Genomic DNA, 20,219 nt, shown 5'->3' with positions numbered 1-20,219 from the left:
ACTATGTGTGTTCAGCTTCATGTTGTACCGGCGCAGAATGGCAAACGCCTCTTCTAGATCAGCAACGTGCCCCCTAGCTTTCTTGGAATTTACTAGCATGTCGCCGATGTACACCTCATGTTCCTTCCGATTTGATCCTTTAAAATCTTGTTAACTAATCGTTGGTATGTGACTTTGGCGTTCTTTAGGTTGAATGGCATGACCTTGTAGCAGTATAGGCCCATATTGGTCATGAACGATGTGTGCTCTTGGTCCGAAGGATGCCTCGCTATCTGATTGTACCCGGAGTAAGCGTCGATGAATGACAGCAGCTCATGCCTGGACGTGGCATCAATGAGCTGGTCAACCCGAGGAAGTGGAAAGCGGCCATTGGGGCATGCTTTGTTGAGGTCGCTAAAATCAATGCACACCCTCCAAGTCCCATTCAGTTTGTGCACAAGCATTAGGTTCACAACCCGCATGGGGTAGAAGGCTTCTTGAATGAACATGTTCTCCCCTGACTTCTTTACTTATGCCTTCAGCGCCTTGTACTTTTCAGCGTCCAAGGATCGTCGCTTCTGGCGAACTAGGGGTTCCCTCGGGTCTATATTCAGGATGTGGCTTATGACTGAAGGGCTAATGCCTACCATATCATTGGGGGAACACACAAATACGTCTTGATTTTTCCACAAGAAATTGATCAAGTCTGCCTTCACGTCGCCATTTAGGATCTTCCCAACCCTCACCTTCTGAGTGGGGTTGCCATCCTTTAACTCCACTTCTTCAAGCTCTTCGACCAGTCCAATCAGTCACTCTTTGTCCCTGAAGCAAGGATCCAACTCCTCACCGCTTTGGGACTCGTTTCATAAGGCAATTGGACTTGGGTTTCCATCGGCAGCGACACTGTCTCTGCCATCGCCAATGGCAACCTTGCCAGAGGTGGCCTCGCCAGTCGGGACATCACCTCCCATGACGTCTCCTATCATAGCCTCACCCATCTGGGCCTTGCCTATCCCGGCCTTGTCCATCGAGGCCTCAGCGTTTGGACTTTTCCATGTCCTCGAGATGATCCTCTCATCGAATAACTCTTTGATACCTTGAGTGTATTGGTCATCAAAGATCACATTTGCCCAAGCAACGTTTCCTTTCTTAGTTTTGTTGATCGACATGTTGTAACATTCGTGCGCCTCTTGTTGGTTTCCTTTTACATAGTCGATACGTTCGCTCGTGGGGAACTTGGTTGTGAGGTGCCAAATAGATGTTATTGCTTGCAAATTGATAAGCACGAGATGTCCTAGCACAACATTGTACGCTAATGGGCAGTCGACGACCACGAACGTCGGCATGCAAGTTGCTCTCCGAGGGGGATCACCTAGAGTCACCGAGAGCTTGATGGATCCAATAGGGCCCAAGCCCTCGTCATTGAACCCATGGATTGTCATTGAGCATGGCGTGAGGCCGGGAATGGACAGATTCATTTTATTCAGGCATGACTTGTACAGAATATTGACAAAACTGCCATTGTCAACTAACACCCTCAACACCTTTAGGTTGGCGGTCTGAGCCGCAATGACCATGGGGTCGTTATGTGGGTAGTGGATGTGTCTTGATTCTTCGCTTGTGAAGGAGATGTCTTGGTCTTCCATGCACGATACCTTGCTTGGTCTCCCTTTGTTTGTCATCACATCATCTGTCTTATGGAGCTACTCGCACGCGTACCTCTCCCGGCCCTTTCTATTGTCCCCGAAGAGATGTGTTCCTCCACAAATCATGAAGATGGTAGCTATCACCTTCGGTACCTCGGCTATGTAGGCTGGCGACCGTGGTTGGTTCGATGGTGACCACTGTCTTTGCCTCCCATCGTTTTGACCATAGTTCTGGTTTTGGCCTTGACGGAGATCAACGAAACAAGCCATGTGTCCCTTTGTTACTGGGAACTTTATCTCATCCTTAAGTTAGCGGCATTCATTAGTGTCGTGACCATGGTCCTTGTGGTACAAATAGTACTTGGTCTGATCGTGCCTACTCGGAACCTTCTTTATTGGAATTCGTTTTCTGTATGGGGCCTGGTTCTCGGTCGCTACAAAGATGTCTTCATGCATTTGGGATAGAGTGGTGTAGTTGGTGAAGAGTGGCTTGTACGCGGACTATCTTCCTTCCTTCTTAAGCTTCTTGTAGTCTTGCCATTTCTTATGGGAAACCTGATGACTACTCTCCCTCTTCCCATCATCGTTGTTTGCGTTACCCTTACGATCCTCGCCACTCTTTTGACCATGGTTGCAGTCTTTGTCATGTCCACATTCATCACCGCCTCATCTAGGTTGATGAACTTATCTAGGCGGTCCAAGAAATCATGCATCGAACAGACTGCCTTCTTGGTCAAATTGTTCCATAAAGGGCACTAAACTCTGATGCTCGCCATGATCGTCGTTAGCCTCCCCTCATCGCTAACCATCTTGGCTCGAGTGGCTTCCTCTTGGAACCTCATGATGTATTCTTTCAGAGTCTCATTCTCATCTTACTTCGGATCGGTAAGGTGGTTAGTGCAACGCCCTAAACTCCAGGGACTGTTACGGTGTGCCTTATAAATAGTGCTAAACTCACTAATCGAGTCATTTGGCCAAAATCGTGTAACTAAGTATAATTAGCGGTTTAGGGATTAAAAATTTTGGTTAAGATATAACGTTTCATTAGAACATTTACTATATACATTGGGATCCCAAAAATATAATTTAAAGGTCTATTACAAGAAAACATTTACAACCAGCCGATCTAAGCGGCAAAACAGGGTTTAACCTTAGTTCCTCTTTCAACCCTCGGCCATGGCGGTCGAGCATCCGCATATGTACACATCGTCACCTAAGCTCTCCAACTCAAGGATGTCCAGCTTTCTTTTGCCTTTACCTGCACCACATAGCACCCGTGAGCCAAAGCCCAGCAAGAAAACTTAATATGCTCATGAACAGCAATAACATGTCATCATATCATAAGGCACACGCCTAGCAAATATAGTCTTATTCAAGTAGGCAAATAGGTTCACATAATGATGGGTATCCAGGATAAGGAATCCTACCCTCCTGAGTGGATGACTATCAAGTCAATCCAAATCAGAATAGTGATTTAACACTGGTGGTTCTGGTAACCATACCGGGCTTATAGCCCTAAATAAAAGAGTGACAGTTGTACAAGTCACTAAGGTGGGTTATGTTCCCTTTAGCCATGTGACGATAGGGTCACCGGGGCTTTATAGATAACTGATCATTTCACTAGCTTGAACAAAATAGGTGCTCGATGAACTAGTCACTAATATAATCTATCACATGACCATAGAGTCACAACCATGGGATTCCGCTCCCTAGCCATGTGACAAACAGTCACCTAGGCCTTTGGCCCTGGCTCTGAGTAACTAGTCCTAGGCTAGTCAAGTGCTTATAATTTTCATCGACCTTAGGGTCGGTCCAGAATTAATGCTCCTAGAGTCATTCAACACTGATATCGATTAGATCTAATCTTTTATCGGCCATGCGTTCATGACGCTTATGCCGTTTTCGACTCTTAGGTCAGTGATACGCGACTAGTGCCGACCCTGACTAGTCAATGCCATACACAAGTAAGCAATGCTATCAAACATGTATCATATGTCAAATATCTGAATATAAGGCATTCAGCATGCTTACCTAACAATTACTAGCATAATTAGGATCATGCATAAACACAGAGACTCAAGCTCTGAACAATCTCATATTCAATATTCATGGCATGCCCTATTCACATGTTTCTCGTGCATCACATGCATCACATTTAAACATCCAACATGCATCAAGAATAACCATGCATGTCATATACACAGGGTGAAATTTTCTTACCTCGGGTTTGAGCGAGAAATAATAAAAGAACGACCCTTGAGAACGATCAACCTTTTAGTTCCTTAGCAGTCACCTAGTCATAACCAATTGGAATCCATTAATAAAGTAAATCAATAAGAGGTTCACAATCTAAAACCACGCTTTCGGGATCAATCCCACACTCTCAGGAATCTCAATCTACCCAAACGGGGTAAAGGAACCCATCCCTGAGCCTTAAAAGTCATTCTGAGCCCTTAAATAGGCTTGCTAGAAAATGAACCAGCGTTGCAGCCCTATTAAATGGCGTTGTGGCGCTATTTCAAGTCAGAGAGGCCCAGCTCTCTGCCCTGCCTAGCGTTGCTGCGCCAACTACAGACCGGAATCCTTCTGGTTTCCTTCCTTGCGACTTCTCCTGAAAAACAACCCTTCAACCCAGCCCCAAACATCCAATTCAACCCCTAAACTTCATACATATCACAACATCTTCAAAACCCAATCAATCTTACTCAAAAACTACCACTAATTCTCAACTTATCATCTCAAATGCTCAACTGAAAACATATTAGCAAAAATAGGGTATAACAAGAATTTCATGGCTGAATTTCTTACCTCAAGCTTGATTTAGATCCTCTTCAATGGAAGAATCAAAGTTCTAAGCCTCAAACCTTGATTTCCTAGGTTGGTTCTTCAAGTAAGGTTCAAAAATCGTAAAAGGAATAGAAGAGAAGGAGAGGTACGGGAGAGAGATGAGATAGGATGATGATGCTCTGTTTTTCTTACATTTTCTACAGCCTTTAAATGATACATATCCTTTGCCAAATGACCATATTGCCCCTAGGTCAATAAAATCCCTCTAAAGACTTCCAAGGGTAAAACCTTCCTTTCCCGCCTATCTTGTTAATTATAATTAACACCCTCCAATTCCCGTTATTCTCAATATTCTCAAATGCCAATAATTCATATCCCGTTACCCTTTAATTCCCGGCAACGTTCTAATCACCAAATTACCCCGAGACTCACCCCGAGACCCAAAACTAACCCCGTTATGACTAGACCGATAACTTGCATTCCATGATCGTCTCATGCCGAATGGCTCGAACCAATCCACATATAATGCGGTATTATTTATAATTCACCCACATGCATGAAAATACACAATCACGCCCTCAACGAACCAAATTACCAAATTGCCCTTATAAAAAATGTGAACCCATATGCATGCATTTATCATCATATAATAATATAATCCACATAAACATGCATATAATCATTTAATAATATAATAAATCAATTATGGCCCTCCCGGCCTCCTAATCAATGTCCTAAACCTTATTAGGAAATTTGGGGCATTACAACTATCCCCTCCTTACAGAAAATTCGCCCTCAAAATTTATCTGACTTGCCCGAAATAAGAATTCCTCACAACTGATTCCGGTTAACCTCACTAATTCTGTGACATACCTTAACTCAAGGTATAACTTTAACCTTATTCTTTCTACCTCATATCTAGACTGGCTATTCCTTACAGGATAACTTAGCCACAAATCCCCAGATTCTCATAACTCAACTCATGAGTTTCTTTTAACCCATGTCCTCTGCATGGAAATACATAATACTCTAGATACAACTGACAGTGCCAAAGATAAGGCCGACCCAAAATTAACCTGACCAGTCCTATCCAGGACTCAAACTGTCATAACAATCTAGGGCTTAACTTGCCCCTATCTCCTTTTCCTTTATCAAGGTGATACTTTGAAGGAAGATACAATCCTCTACTTGGAACTCCTTGTTCCTACTTTTCAATTCAGTAACACTTTTCCATTTACTCTGAGAAGTGAGCATCTAAGCTCTAACCTCTAGTAATCTCAATGGTCCCCTGAACTACCTCGGGATCCAAAATCAACACCTCACCCATCTCATTTCAATGAACGGGTGATACACATTCTCAAGCATACCTCATCTCATAAGGTACCTTTCCAATACTAGATAACTCTCTTTCTCTCTCTGATTTACCATCAGTCTGAGAATGATGAACTGTACTGAATCCCATCTATATACTCATCGCCTTCCTTAACCCTTCCATGACCTAGAAGTAATAATAGGGTCTTCATCTGATAAGATAGACCTTGAATTCCATGAAGGCGCACTATCTCTCTCACAAAGAGATCTGAATACTGATCAGCTGAATTACTTGTCCTTACTGATAGAAGTGGCTCACTTTAAATACTGGTCCATAATGACCCAATCCAAATCACGCTGGCCCACTAACCTGGGCAATCCCACCGCAAAACCCATCGCAATGCTTTCTTATTTCCATTATAAAATACTCAAAGGCTACAATGGCCCCACTGATTTCTGATACCCTGTCTTGACCTGGTAACAGGTTAAGAACTTTACCACGCATTCCATTATGTCGCTCTCCATCTCAGGCCATCAATATAAAGCTTTCAAACTTTGATACACTGTCATGATGCCTGAATGAAGAGAATAAAAGAGTAACATGAGATTCATCTAGAATCTTCCAATTAATCCTAATGTCCATCGGATCCCAAGTCTGATCCTTATACCATAATAAATTCATATCTGACACTGCAAAACCCTTAGTTAATCCAGCTAAGACATTCTCGTCAATTTTCCTATCTGTGGTTCACTTAATTGTTTTTTTTTTAATCCTTCTGAGATAGCCATCTCAAGCATAAATCTGGCCACCTGACCCACCAGAAACTCTACTCTAGTTCTGGTCAGATCCTTTAACCAACATGTTGAATAAGCCATCACTTTTCTTGTCACTGAGGTGACATAACAACCTGCAAACTGATTCTGATCTGCAAGAAGACTCAGAACTCTTTCCCAAGGTACATGTGATATCCTTACCACCCAAGGAAACTCTTGCCTTCCGAGGCGTTCCTTGACCTTGGCAAATCTTCGCAGAGAATACATCACGATACCATCATCCAAGACGATCACAAATCCCATTCAAATAAACCTTTGAATGCCCTGTCCATCTAATTCATCAAGATAACTCAACATTAGTCAAACTCTCAAATCATAACTCAGCACTCCCAGTGCCCTTATCTGTTATAAAACAATCTTCTGATTAATATTCTCCCTGCTCTCTAACTGGTACTAACCAGATCAAAAATCCACTTTTAAGAATTCCATCTTACTCAATATCTAAGCCTCGAGTTCTTACAACCCAGCTGAACCATTCAATACAGTGCCCAAAAACCTGAATCCATTCCTGGCACCAATCAAATCATCATTCTATCTCTTCATATAAAGGCAACCCTGGAAAATCCCCTGGAAATACACCCAGAAACTCACAGACTACTCCAGTCTGTTTTGACCCCACTGGCACAATCTAAGTGGTATCCATAATAGTAGCTAAGAGTTCCATACATCTCTCTGCCATAAAACTCTAGCTCTCAATGTAGATGTCATAAGCATACAGAATCCATACACTGTGCCAACTATCTCAAGGCTTCCCACTCTCAAACCCAAGAGTTACCATCCTTTCCTTACAATTTAGCATTGCCCCACACTTGGCTAACCAATCCAAATCCAGGATCATCTCAAAATCAATCATAACCAACCTTATCATATCAACCAATGAGTCATTTCCACAATAATTCACCTCATCTCTTGAATCACCAATACAATAGCACTTTCCCATCATAACATAACCATGCAATCTTCATAACAGCTCTATTCTTCTCTAGAAGCATCAAACAAAGAAACAGCATGGCACCAAAACTAATCAACATAACTCAAAAATCAGAACTAGAAAACTGACCTGCCACCCCTGAGGAACTAGTCTCAGTCTCAAATTCAAACTGCATCAGAACGAACACTCGAGCTGGAGTCGAGCTTTCCATCCCCTTTTGCTCATCCTCTCTTAGCCTTGGGCAATTTTTCATGATATGCCCAACCATATCACATGCAAAACATGCCTTTGCTCGGCATTCTCCCAGATGACGCCTCTTGCACCGAGTGCATATTGGATAAGTCTTCCAGCTTTTCTTCTTGCTTACTCCAATAAGTGGAGATACCACTATCTGAGCTCCATGCTCCCTAGCACTCTTCTTCTCATCTCTTATGCTCTCAACAGCAAAAGCCTTCTCTACCACCTGAGCATAGGTAGAGACTTCATGCACTGGGGCAACTCCAATTCCCTGAGCTATTCCAAGATTCAATCCCTGAACAAACTTTTCCTTCCGAGCTACATCTGTGGGTACCATGTCAACAGCGAACTTGGCCAACCCATCGAATCTGTTAACATACTCAGTTACTGTTGCCTTTCCCTGAACGAGATTCAAAAACTCATTCATCTTAGCAGTCTTGGCTACATCACAATAATATCTTTCATTGAACAGCTGCCTAAACTTTTTCCAGTCCATCACAACTGTATCTTGTGTCTGGGATACAACTTCCCACCACGTCCGGGCATCATCCCGCAATACAAATGTTGCACAAGCCACCCTATCGTGACCCACCAGCCCCATACTGTCAAGAATGGAACTGATCATGCCCATCCATTGCTCAGCTCCGAATGGATCTAGGCCTCCCTCGAACACTGGGGGTAATACTCCTGAAATCTTCCACAGAGAAATTCCCATCTGTTCCCAACCCTAGGCTGAGCCAAAGATGGTGCCACTCCTGGCACAACAAAGGAAGAGGTGCTCTCCAACAGATTCTGCTGTTGCTTCAAACACCTAATCTCTTCCTCATGCCTCTACAATCTTGATTGCAAATCTGTGAACATCTGCTGAAAATTCATAGGAGCAGATGAAGAACTGAAACCCTAGCTGTAATTCCCAGCCTCTGCATAACCACCACCAGGCCTCATTATCTGCCTTGAATATAAACCTGCTGATTGAATCTGTAGTCAATAACTTGACCCATTAATCATGATGAGCATATCAAGAGCTTTCCCCACGGAAACAATCTTACCACACTACAATCACAAACCACTGCAGTGCTAAAAACATGCCCATAGCATTCATACATCAATCATAATCCCTGCTCTTCCAACATTCATACCATGCCTCCAACTCCAGCATGCAAATAGCACAATTATATATGTTCATAGAGCAAGTAATCATATGATCATATTCATATATATATTCCCGGAGCACATAATAATATAGTCAAGAGCCAGGCTCTATCAGAATCTCATGCTCCCTAATACAATGTACAGGTAAAGCATTTACATTCTATTTAAGTAGTTAAGCACATAACTACAGAAATAGTTACCATTCCCTGAGTGAAGCTATCTTTAGTGACGACTGTACATGCCCAGCTTGTATTCAAGAACCATAAACATTGGCTCGCTCTGATACCAAGTGGCAACGCCCTAAACTCCAGGGACTGTTACAGTGTGCCTTATAAACAGTGCTAAACTCGCTAATCGAGTCATTTGGCCAAAATCGTGTAACTAAGTATGATTAGCGGTTTAGGGATTAAAAATTTCGGTTAAGATATAACGTTTCATTAGAACTTTTACTATATACATTGGGATCCTAAAAATATAATTTAAAGGTTGATAACTCTACAAAATAGAGTTATTTTACCACTTTTTATGTGTTAATTGTTGCTTAATTCTTGAGTTTTTAATTGATTTATTAAATTTTAAAGTAATTTTGAATTTATTGGGTTTATTTTGATTTTATATATTTTGGTGTGTTTTTATAGTTATTTTGTTGTAAAATGTTGTAGTCAATTGTTTGAATTATTGTTGTTTAATTTGAGGTAAAAAAATGTTGTATTATTGAAATTAAATGTTAAATATAAATTAAGTTATAATTAATATTTTCAAATAATTAAATTGATTTATTTTATAATTGAAAATATTTTATTATGATTTATTTTATATTTATTTTGTAGGGAATTTATGGCATTGAAAAGAAAGAAAAATGAAGGAAATGTGGTATTTACAAGAATTAAAGTTGAAAGAAATAAGGGCAATATGGCATTTCTGAAAAGCTTCTGGCCCAAGGCCCACACGCCAGGCCCAACCTTCAGCTCATGGCCCGCCTCTCCCACCAGCCAGGCCCGTAGTCACCAGCCACGTTCAGCAACAAGCTGCTCCCTGCAAGGATTTCCCATCTCCTCAGCCCCACGGTTTCACACTCCAGCCAGCAGCTCTCTTCAATGCCCCTCACACCTGCCTCATTCAGCTTCCTTCCTTCAGCCAATGCCCCAACGCCCACAGGCCCACCAGCCCCTTTCACAGCTGCCAACACAGCCACCAAAATCCACAAAGCAATTTTTCTTGAGCCCATAAAAATGCCACAATGTACCATTGTCCCCTTTGTTCAAAAATGTCATTTTTTACCCCACTTTCTACACATTTTACCCAAAAATATCATTATTACACCCTATAATTTACCCATATTTGCCATATTATAATTAATTCAATTAATTTAATCAATTTAATTAATTTAATTAATTTAAATTGATTAATTTAATACTCATTTTTTGCTATAAATAAGGGATTTGGGGTGCATATTTTAAGAGGGGGTTACCATACCACAAATTCTACACATTTCAAAACCTCTCTATTATCTTCATCTTCTTCATCTTTTCAACCTCTTCTACACTTCATATTTTTCTCTCTTCTTTTCACTATTTTCTCTCTACCATTTTCATCTTTTGAAGAGCATGTCAAGTATGTTATTTTGTAATTTTTATTTCAATCTAGTTATGAGCGCTTAATCTTTTTCAAGATTATTAAGATGATGATGAAGCAAAATGTAACTAGATAGTATTTTTTATTGTATGTTGATTTCCCATTTGTGCAACATTGTTTATGGATTTTTCTATCAAAGATATGCATTTTTCATGTATTATTGATTGTTAAAGCATATTACACTTAGTTCTTCATTATGCAAAAATATGATATTCTTTGATTAAATGTTTTTCATTAAATTTTTCACATCTAATTCTTAGAGCATAAGTATCATATTTTGCCTAAACATAATCTCTTTGATTTTTGTAGTTTCATTAGGTTGTAACACAACTAATGCTTAGAAATTATATCTTATATAAGTGAAGAAAAATCCTACCTTTTTTAAAGTAACTTGTGCTTGAATAGAAAATGTATTTTGAAAAAAAATATAGTGTGATTTATTTCAACTATATCTAAACTTGGGAATCAATATACTTATAAATATTATTGAACTTGCATTTTGTGGATTCTAACATCTTAATAATCTTATTTTACATATCTCATTTTAAAACCATTTTTCTATTTAATCTTCCCTGAGTGAAGCTATCTTTAGTGACGAGTGTACATGCCCGGCTTGTCTTCAGGAACCATAAACCTTGGCTCGCTCTGATACCAAGTTGCAACGCCCTAAACTCCAGGGACTGTTACGGTGTGCCTTATAAACAGTGCTAAACTCGCTAATCGAGTCATTTGGCCAAAATCGTGTAACTAAGTATGATTAGCGGTTTAGGGATTAAAAATTTCGGTTAAGATATAACGTTTCATTAGAACTTTTACTATATACATTGGGATCCCAAAAATATAATTTAAAGGTCTATGACAAGAAAATATTTACAACCAGTCGATCTAAGCGGCAAAATAGGGTTTAACCCTAGTTCCTCTTTCAACCCTCGGGCGTGGCGGTCGATCAGCCGCATATGTACACATCATCACCTAAGCTCTCCAACTCAATGATGGTCCAGCTTTCTTTTTCCTTTACCTGCACCACATAGCACCCGTGAGCCGAAACCCAGCAAGAAAACTTAATATGCTCATGAACAGTAATAACATGTCATCAAATCATAAGGCACACGCCTAGCAAATATAGCCCTATTCAAGCAGGCAAATAGGTTCACGTAATGATGTGTATCCAGGATAAGGGATCCTACCATCTTGAGTGGATGACTATCAATTCAATCCAAATCAGAGTAGTGATTTAACACTGGTGGTTCCGGTAACCATACCGGGCACGATAGGGTCACCGGGGCTTTATAGATAACTGGTCATTTCACTAGCTTGAACAAAATAGGTGCTCGATGAACTAGTCACCAATATAACCTATCGCATGACCATAGAGTCACAACCATGGGATTCCGCTCCTTAGCCATGTGACAAACAGTCACCTAGGCCTTTGGCCCTGGCTCTGAGTAACTAGTCCTAGACTAGTCAAGCGCTTATAATTTTCATCGACCTTAGGGTCGGTCCAGCATTAATGCTCCTAGAGTCATTCAACACTGATATCTATTAGATCTAATCTTTTATCGGCCCTGCATTCATGACGCTTATGCCGTTTTTGGCTCTTAGGTCAATGATACGCGACCAATGCCGACCCTGACTAGTCAGTACCATACACAAGTAAGTAATGTTATCAACCATGTATCATATGTCAAATATCTGATATTAGGGAATTCAACATGCTTACTTAACAATTGCTAGCATAATTAGGATCATGCATAAACACAGAGACTCAAGCTCTGAACAATCTCATATTCAATATTCATGGCATGCCCTATTCACATGTTTCTCGTTAATCACATTTAAACATCCAACATGCATCAAGAACCAGCGTTGCAGCCTTATTAAATGGCGCTGAGGCGCTATTTCAAGTCAGAGAGGCCCACCTCTCTGCCCTGCCTAGCGCTGTTGCGCCAACTACAGACCAGAATCCTTCTGGTTTCCTTCCTTGCGACTTCTCCTGAAAAACAACCCTTCAAACCAGCCCCAAACATCCAATTCAACCCCTAAACTTCATACATATCACAACATCTTCAAAACCCAATCAATCTTACTCAAAAACTTCCATTAATTCTCAACTTATCATCTCAAATTCTCAACTTAAAACTTATTACCAAAAACAGGGTATAACAAGAATTTCATGGCTGAATTTCTTACCTCAAGCTTGATTTAGATCCTCTTCAATGGAAGAATCAAAGTTCTAAGCCTCAAACCTTGATTTCCTAGGTTGGTTCTTCAAGTAAGGTTCAAAAATCATAAAAGGAATAGAAGAGAAGGAGAGGTACGGGAGAGAGATGAGATAGGATGATGATGCTCTGCTTTTCTTACATTTTCTACAGCCTTTAAATGATACATATCCTTTGCCAAATGACCATATTGCCCCTAGGTCAATAAAATCCCTCTAAAGACTTCCAAGGGTAAAACCTTCCTTTCCCGCCTATCTTGTTAATTATAATTAACACCCTCCAATTCCCGTTATTCTCAATATTCTCAAATGCCAATAATTCATATCCCGTTACCCTTTAATTCCCGGCAACGTTCTAATCACCAAATTACCCCGAGACTCACCCCGAGACCCAAAACTAACCCCGTTATGACTAGACCGATAACTTGCATTCCATGATCGTCTCATGCCGAATGGCTTGAACCAATCCACATATAATGTGGTATTATTTATAATTCACCCACATGCATGAAAATACACAATCACGTCCTCAATGGGCCAAATTACCAAAATGCCCTTATAAGATAATGTGAACCCATATGCATGCATTTATCATCATATAATAATATAATCCACATAAACATGCATATAATAATGTAATAATATAATAAATCAAGTATGGCCCTCCCAGCCTCCTAATCAAGGTCCTAAACCTTATTAGAAAATTTGGGGCATTACAGTTAGCCTCGTGAGGGTGGACGCATGCGACATAGAATTGTTGGTAAAAGTCTTGAGTGAGTTATTCCCAAGAGACAATGGACCTAGGATGATACTTCCAAAACAATTGCTTTACAGCTCCGACCAACGTGGTCGGGAAAACTATGCATCGTGTATTGATCGACACCTTGTGAATCTCCATCTGAATCTCGAAGTTGTTGATGTGCTCCAAAGGATCCCCCTTGCCATCATAGGTCGCCAGCAATGGCATCCTAAAGTTTTTAGGCATTTGTGTGTTGGAAATGATGGGGGAGAAGGGACTCGCCTTTCTTGGGATCAAAGTGGGTTCGCCATTCTTGGTCCCGCCCATTTCCCTGATCACCTTCCTTGGCTCCTCGATCTGGGAAAGAATTGGGTCGTTAGCAACCGAAGCTTCCTGATCATTAGTGACTGGTCGTCGCTTATGGTGATCTCCTTGTTCTTCCCTTCGAGTATTAAGATGGTCACGTAAGTCACATTGGCTCTCCACATTCTGACCTTGGGCGTCACCTCTCCGGTTGTTCAGGTGTTACGTAGGTCAAGATCATTCCTGGGTCTTACTCTTTCTCCAAGACGCGTGAAAAACACTATCAGTATAGGTGATGTTGTCTCCCTCGTCTCACTCACGTGGTTGGCGACGCCTCACTGCCATGCATTACTGACCTCCCTGGTTTGGAGGCTAAGAGGGTCATTCTGCCCAGGACCGAGATCTCTTGGGATTTTTCGTGTTCCTGGAGTAAGGAGTAGTTGATTGCTCCACCCCTTCTCTCCTCCTGGAATGCGGTCGTCTTGAAGGAGCTTGGTGAAACCTCACTGCCATGCGTATTTTCTTCTTGAACGTGATGGTCGCCTCTCTCTGGCGCTGCTCCATGTCCCAACGTTGGGCAACCATCTCGCTACTGCAGCGGTGTTCATAGCGTGAAATAGTGCCATCTCTTCTCTCAGGGTGGCGATGTGACGGTCAGAATCCCGTGATCCACAAGGGGAAACACCGGGTAAAAGCTGTGCAATCCCACATCGTCTGGGGAAGGTCAAGAATGTGTAGGTATAGGACTACACAATTGAAGAGGGCTTAAATGGATTGATGGGTACTACCTATGCCAACAAGATGCATCTTCTTTTCGATAGCCCATCACTACCCTTCTATATTCAACCATAACACGCATATCCTTGCATCACCGAGTGCTAATCAATTCTTACCCTGTCTTCTGAACTTCTGATCTGACACTATCCATTTAGTCTAACTTCAAGTTTTACTGTTCCTCTAATCTCTGGTGTAGCTATTTGCGAAGATACTCACGTAGTAGATGACGCGCATGCCAGTCTTGTTGTGCTTCCTGTTCTTCAAACGCTCTTCAGTAGCTTCTTTGTGACTTCAAATCAAATTTCTTCATACCTGACCCCTCTTCTTCTTGTGGCACTATCCTGAATACCCTTGGCGAGACCAAACTGACACTTCATGGAGCCTTACTTGTAACTCTGCTTCCTCAGTACTAACATTATCATCGTAGTATTCATTCGCTTTCCACTTCTGACTGAAGCGTAGTCCAACATACCGCCCTTAAACCTGAAGGAGACCTGTCCATACCATTCTTATACTTTATGCTTGAAGAACTCACCTGTGTTGCCGACGCTTGAAACAGTTAAGAACCTTTGTTATCAATTCATCACACCCTACTCGGTACAAGTAGTAATTCCTTAAATGTCTCTTTCCTTGATCTCCAGCTGGTAATAACCAGATCGTAGATCAATTCCCAGAAACATTGTCCCGTCTTGTACCGAGCATGTAAAACTCTTCATCCTTAACAGACGATACAGACAATTCCCACAATATGATGCTTTGTTTGATCTGAGGTCAAACTTCTCCAGCTGCTCCAGTAATTCTTTCTATCAAACCATTACTATTTTCCAAAATGTTCCTAATACTGAACCTACCTATAGCCTGACCTTGAAGCACATCCAATCTTTCCCTGTATACCCATTTGAATTCTCTACTGGTCAGCTTAATTTCCATTCAGTCCAATTGAAGTACTCCAAATGATATCCCCTACAATCCATGGTTGTCTCTTAACAGATTCACTCTCACTTTGACTCATATCGAGGCTTCCATATGACGAGCTCTATTGCTCTCACCACAAACCTCTCGATTACTTGTATCCCAATTCCTCTGCCAGAAGTTTCCAATTCCTCCCCAACAAATACTAATATCTTCCACCTCTCGCACAGTACCCTTGAGGCATATTCTCTATATCAGAATCTCTTTGGGACACTCTCAACACTGAACTCTTCTAGCTCGTTACATAACTAGAAACGTAAACCATCCAGCTAACCAATCATCTTCGAGGAACTAGCCTCGAACTTCGAATGTAACAAGGCATTCTAGTCTTCTGTTCCCTAACCATGGGTAATCCATCCGAACATATCAAATCATTCGTGTATAAGTCGTGCCCTCTCCTGACATCCTTCCAGGTGGCGTCCTTTGCCTCAGGTGCATACCAAACAACCTCACTGGTTCCTGTCACCATCCTGACGACTACCTTCACAATCTGACCCTTCCTTATCAAAACTAAGTGCCATAGCACTGCTTGGGGTTCTTTTACCTTGATAACCGAGAATTTATCCTTACTGCTTTCTACCACTAGAAGTATCGTCTTTTACATCTCTTGCCCTACAACATTCATGCTCCATACCTCATTCCCCAGACCTCAATTAACATGGCCCTCTCTGAAGTGAAAATACCGATGAAGATCTCTTATGTTGGAGCGGCCCAACACCCTGGATCATTCCAAAGTTTAGTCCTTATATGGGTCATCCTTTCTAACTACACCCATCTATATCAATTTCCAAATCGAATTACCCAACTCACAGAATTCACTGACATACACTATCGTTACCTTATCATTCCAGATTAAGCTTGAAAGCCTAATAGTCTCCGCAACTCAGACTATGCTTTTATAACCTCTTTTATCAAATCACCATCTGAGTTCCTTCCAACCCATCATGCAAATATCTCGGTCTGAATACTATTTCCTGGCATCCTTCTGCCACAAGTACTTAGCGCAACTCTTTATTTATGACCTCTCATCTTCATATACCCAATGGATGGAATTAGCTTTGCCCATCCACTAACCAATTCTTAGGCAAACCCAAACTTGCCTCCTCAAACCAGAGGATAACGCCTTTTAGGCCTTCCATTTAATACTTTTTATTTGTCTGTACCCTTATATCAAGCCAACACCGGCAACCTTACTGTCAAAATATACAAAGCAGCTCCTTCACCAAAAAGTCTGCTACTCTACCACCTAGCCTCAACTGTTAAACCCCACAGCTTACTCATATACTAGTGACATCAGCTGTGACTTTCAGGGACGGATGGAGGTTTCCAACTCCAACTATCATCTGCAACCCCCTGTGATACAATGCCAAATCTACTTAACCATTCTGGACGCTAACAATTTGAATTCATCTGCCACTGCTAACTGAACTTCTCAGCCCTGAGGTTCATACTCCGAACCAAACCACAACCAGGTCCAAATAATCACAACAATCATGCACACATAAAACATAATAACCACTATCCACAATTCTACGCATTTATCTACCACATTTTATTACAACCAAGTATACTCATACTTTATCATGCTTCCTATAAGCCAATAAACAAGTATAACATATAAATTCAATCCAGGCAGTTAACTATATACAATCAATATGCAAACCATTATCCGAATATTCATTCACATGCAACAGCAATGCTGATCAGCACGCCTCAATCTCATCACACAATAGTCAAGGGCCAGGCCCTATCAGTTCTCATGCTCCCTATAGTCATACAGCATAATACATTCATATTTCAGTCAAAACTTAAACATATAGTCTCATATATTCAACTACAGAACCCTAAGTCGAGCTTGTCTTTAGCGGCGAGTGTACATGTCCAGCCTATCTCCAGGAACCCTTAAACCTAGGACGCTCTGATACCAAGTTATAACACCATGGATAACCAAGACCGTTACACTATGTGTTTGAAATAGTGTGAGACTTGCTAATCAAGCTGTTTAGATAAAAACGTGAATCTAATGACACAAACAGGTTAGGTTTAAAAGATATTGGTTGTAAACGAAATAATTTTCATTAAAATAAGTGTTTGGTACATGGGATCCCAAATCAGGGTTTAAATAATGTAACTACAGAATTTCCAAACTTTGTAAACAATCAAGCCACTCTAATGGAAAAATACATGTTTTCGGTTCTCGTTCCTATACAATCCCCGACCGTGGTGGTTGAGCAGCTGACAATGTACACCTCGCCCCCAGAGCTCTCCAACCCATGGCCAACTCGTCTTACCCTAGCCTTTACCTGCACCACGTAGCATCCGTGAGCCAAGGCCCAACAAGAAAACATAACATCTAAAACACAATCAATATTAATAACCAACTATTTCACAAGACATAACCAGGTACTCAATAGTACACAACATTCATCTATTCAACGATAACAGTTAACAAACTAACAATCTGTCATTCAAATAACCAGCATATCATTTTCGTCATAATAATAACAATCAAATCACATGATAATTAGGGCCGACAACTTAGGCCACACCCCCTGTTTATCCCACTGACTCCGGCCCGCTTAAAGCGAGCTCAGTGCATATTAAGTTGTCCTCAGCTACCAGTGGCCGAGCCGCGCCCTGTGCGCAAGTGTAAACTCCGGCGCTCTTAGGCCGCTCGTTTACTATTTACATGGCATGATACCATCCATTCACAATTCACATGGCATAATACCATCCTCTTAAAGAGCATACAAGACAGGGAACCCTTAGTCCCAATATAAATCCACAACCAGGTGCAGTTTTCTTACCTTTAATCTCTAAGCGCTTTAACTAGTAAAGACGACCCCCGAGCACGATCCTGCCCCGAGCTTAAGCACAAACCTAGTCACATCCATAATAAAGGATTCCATCAATAGTTGTAAAAGGCTGCCGGATAAGGTTCTAATCTCCGGAACATCGAATTCCACCAAACACGGTAGTGGAATCGATCCCGAGCACCCTAGGTTAAATTCTCATGTTTAAAATCCCAAGGACACAAATTTCCTTAAGGGCCGCGGCTCAAGCCTCCTCATTTCGCGGCATGGCCCCAAACAGAGCCCAACCTTGCTCAGAAATATACACGGGCCACGGCCCTACATGCCCCATGCCGCGACCCGCCCTCCTTCTCCAGCACTATCAGCTTCGAAGGGCACGGCTCACCAAGAACTATGCCGCGGCCCGAGCCCTTCGAACCCATAAAAACCACCATTTTCAACTCTCAAACCTCACTCAAAACCTCTCATAATCATCCCAATAACATAATCCAATTACCCCAACATTCTAACATGATTTTAACCACATAACCCAACAGAAACCTAGTCTAGAACTCATCAAAACCACATCTCCATCTTTGAAACCCAACAACTCAAGAACTCCAAAACCAATTAGAAAAACCCAGAATTCAAATACTATATCACAAATTATAGCTTACGTTCATTGAAGAATCCATCCTCCAAACACTCACTAAGCTATCTCCCAAGCTTTCTGCCCAAATTCAACCTTTAATGCAAAAACCCATAAACACTTAAAACTCAGCTATATACACAGAATTTGACCACCAGAAACAAAACTCAGAGCATACATTAACTCTTGATTAGATCCTTTAGCTAACCCTGAGCTAATCCCCAAAGTCTCAACTCAATTTCTCTGAATTTCCAGCCAATCTCCTCTTGCTTATGTGGTCCCTTTGAGAGAGAAAGAGAGAGAAGAAGAAGGTCGGTTCTAACCTTTGTTCCACCGAGTTCTACACTTTACTTAATCTATCATTAACTAGTTAAACCAATCCCATGGCTCGAGGTACCAAAACGTCCCCGAGGGCAAAATGGTAAAATTCCCCAGTATTTCCACCTAAGCTTCCTAACCTCAAATATATATCCAATTATTTATTTTCATAACCCAGATAACCACCTAATATTCCAAATACCCCTTGACTCACCCTGAGTCGAGTATCGGGTCCCGTCGTGACTTTCCTGCTACCTGCTCCCTAGGATCGCCTCGTGCCAAAAGCTGCACACACACATAAGCACACACACACACACACACACACACACACACACACACACACACATATATATATATATCCACATAATAATGTGGTCTCAACAATTTATCACACACAATCACGTTTATGCCCTAACGGGCCAAAATTACAATTATGCCCTTACCATCCAAACAGGGCCCGCATGCTTATCGAGTACCCATAAACATGCTTTCTTACCATTAATTCTCATAACTTCCAATTATGCCCTCCCGGCACACTAATCAAAGTCCTTAAGCCTTATTAGTAATTTTTGGTCGTTACATGGCAGTACTAAATTTTGGGTATAATTGAGAATATAAAGGAGGGAGAGGAAAGTAATAATCTTTTTAAGTTATTTGGTAGGAGGGATGGAGTAGTAAAATGATAGATGGATATTTATTTATAAAATTATTATATCATTCTTATAATTTTTTTAATAATACTTTAAGAGTGTATTTATAATTTTCAACAATTGAAGATGGAGATAAATTCTTCCATTAATGGAAGGATTCTAAATTGGAGGCTCTCATGTCCACCACTAAATCTTTCTTGCCAAACAAGATGATTTATCATCTCCCATTATGTCTTTCCTTCCTCTCTTCTCCATGCACTCACTTCTCCCTCCTACCAAACATAGTGGG

This window comes from Humulus lupulus, chromosome 9 (assembly GCF_963169125.1).
Source record: "Humulus lupulus chromosome 9, drHumLupu1.1, whole genome shotgun sequence".
NCBI lineage: Eukaryota > Viridiplantae > Streptophyta > Magnoliopsida > Rosales > Cannabaceae > Humulus > Humulus lupulus.
Note: the sequence above shows the minus strand (reverse complement) of the source record.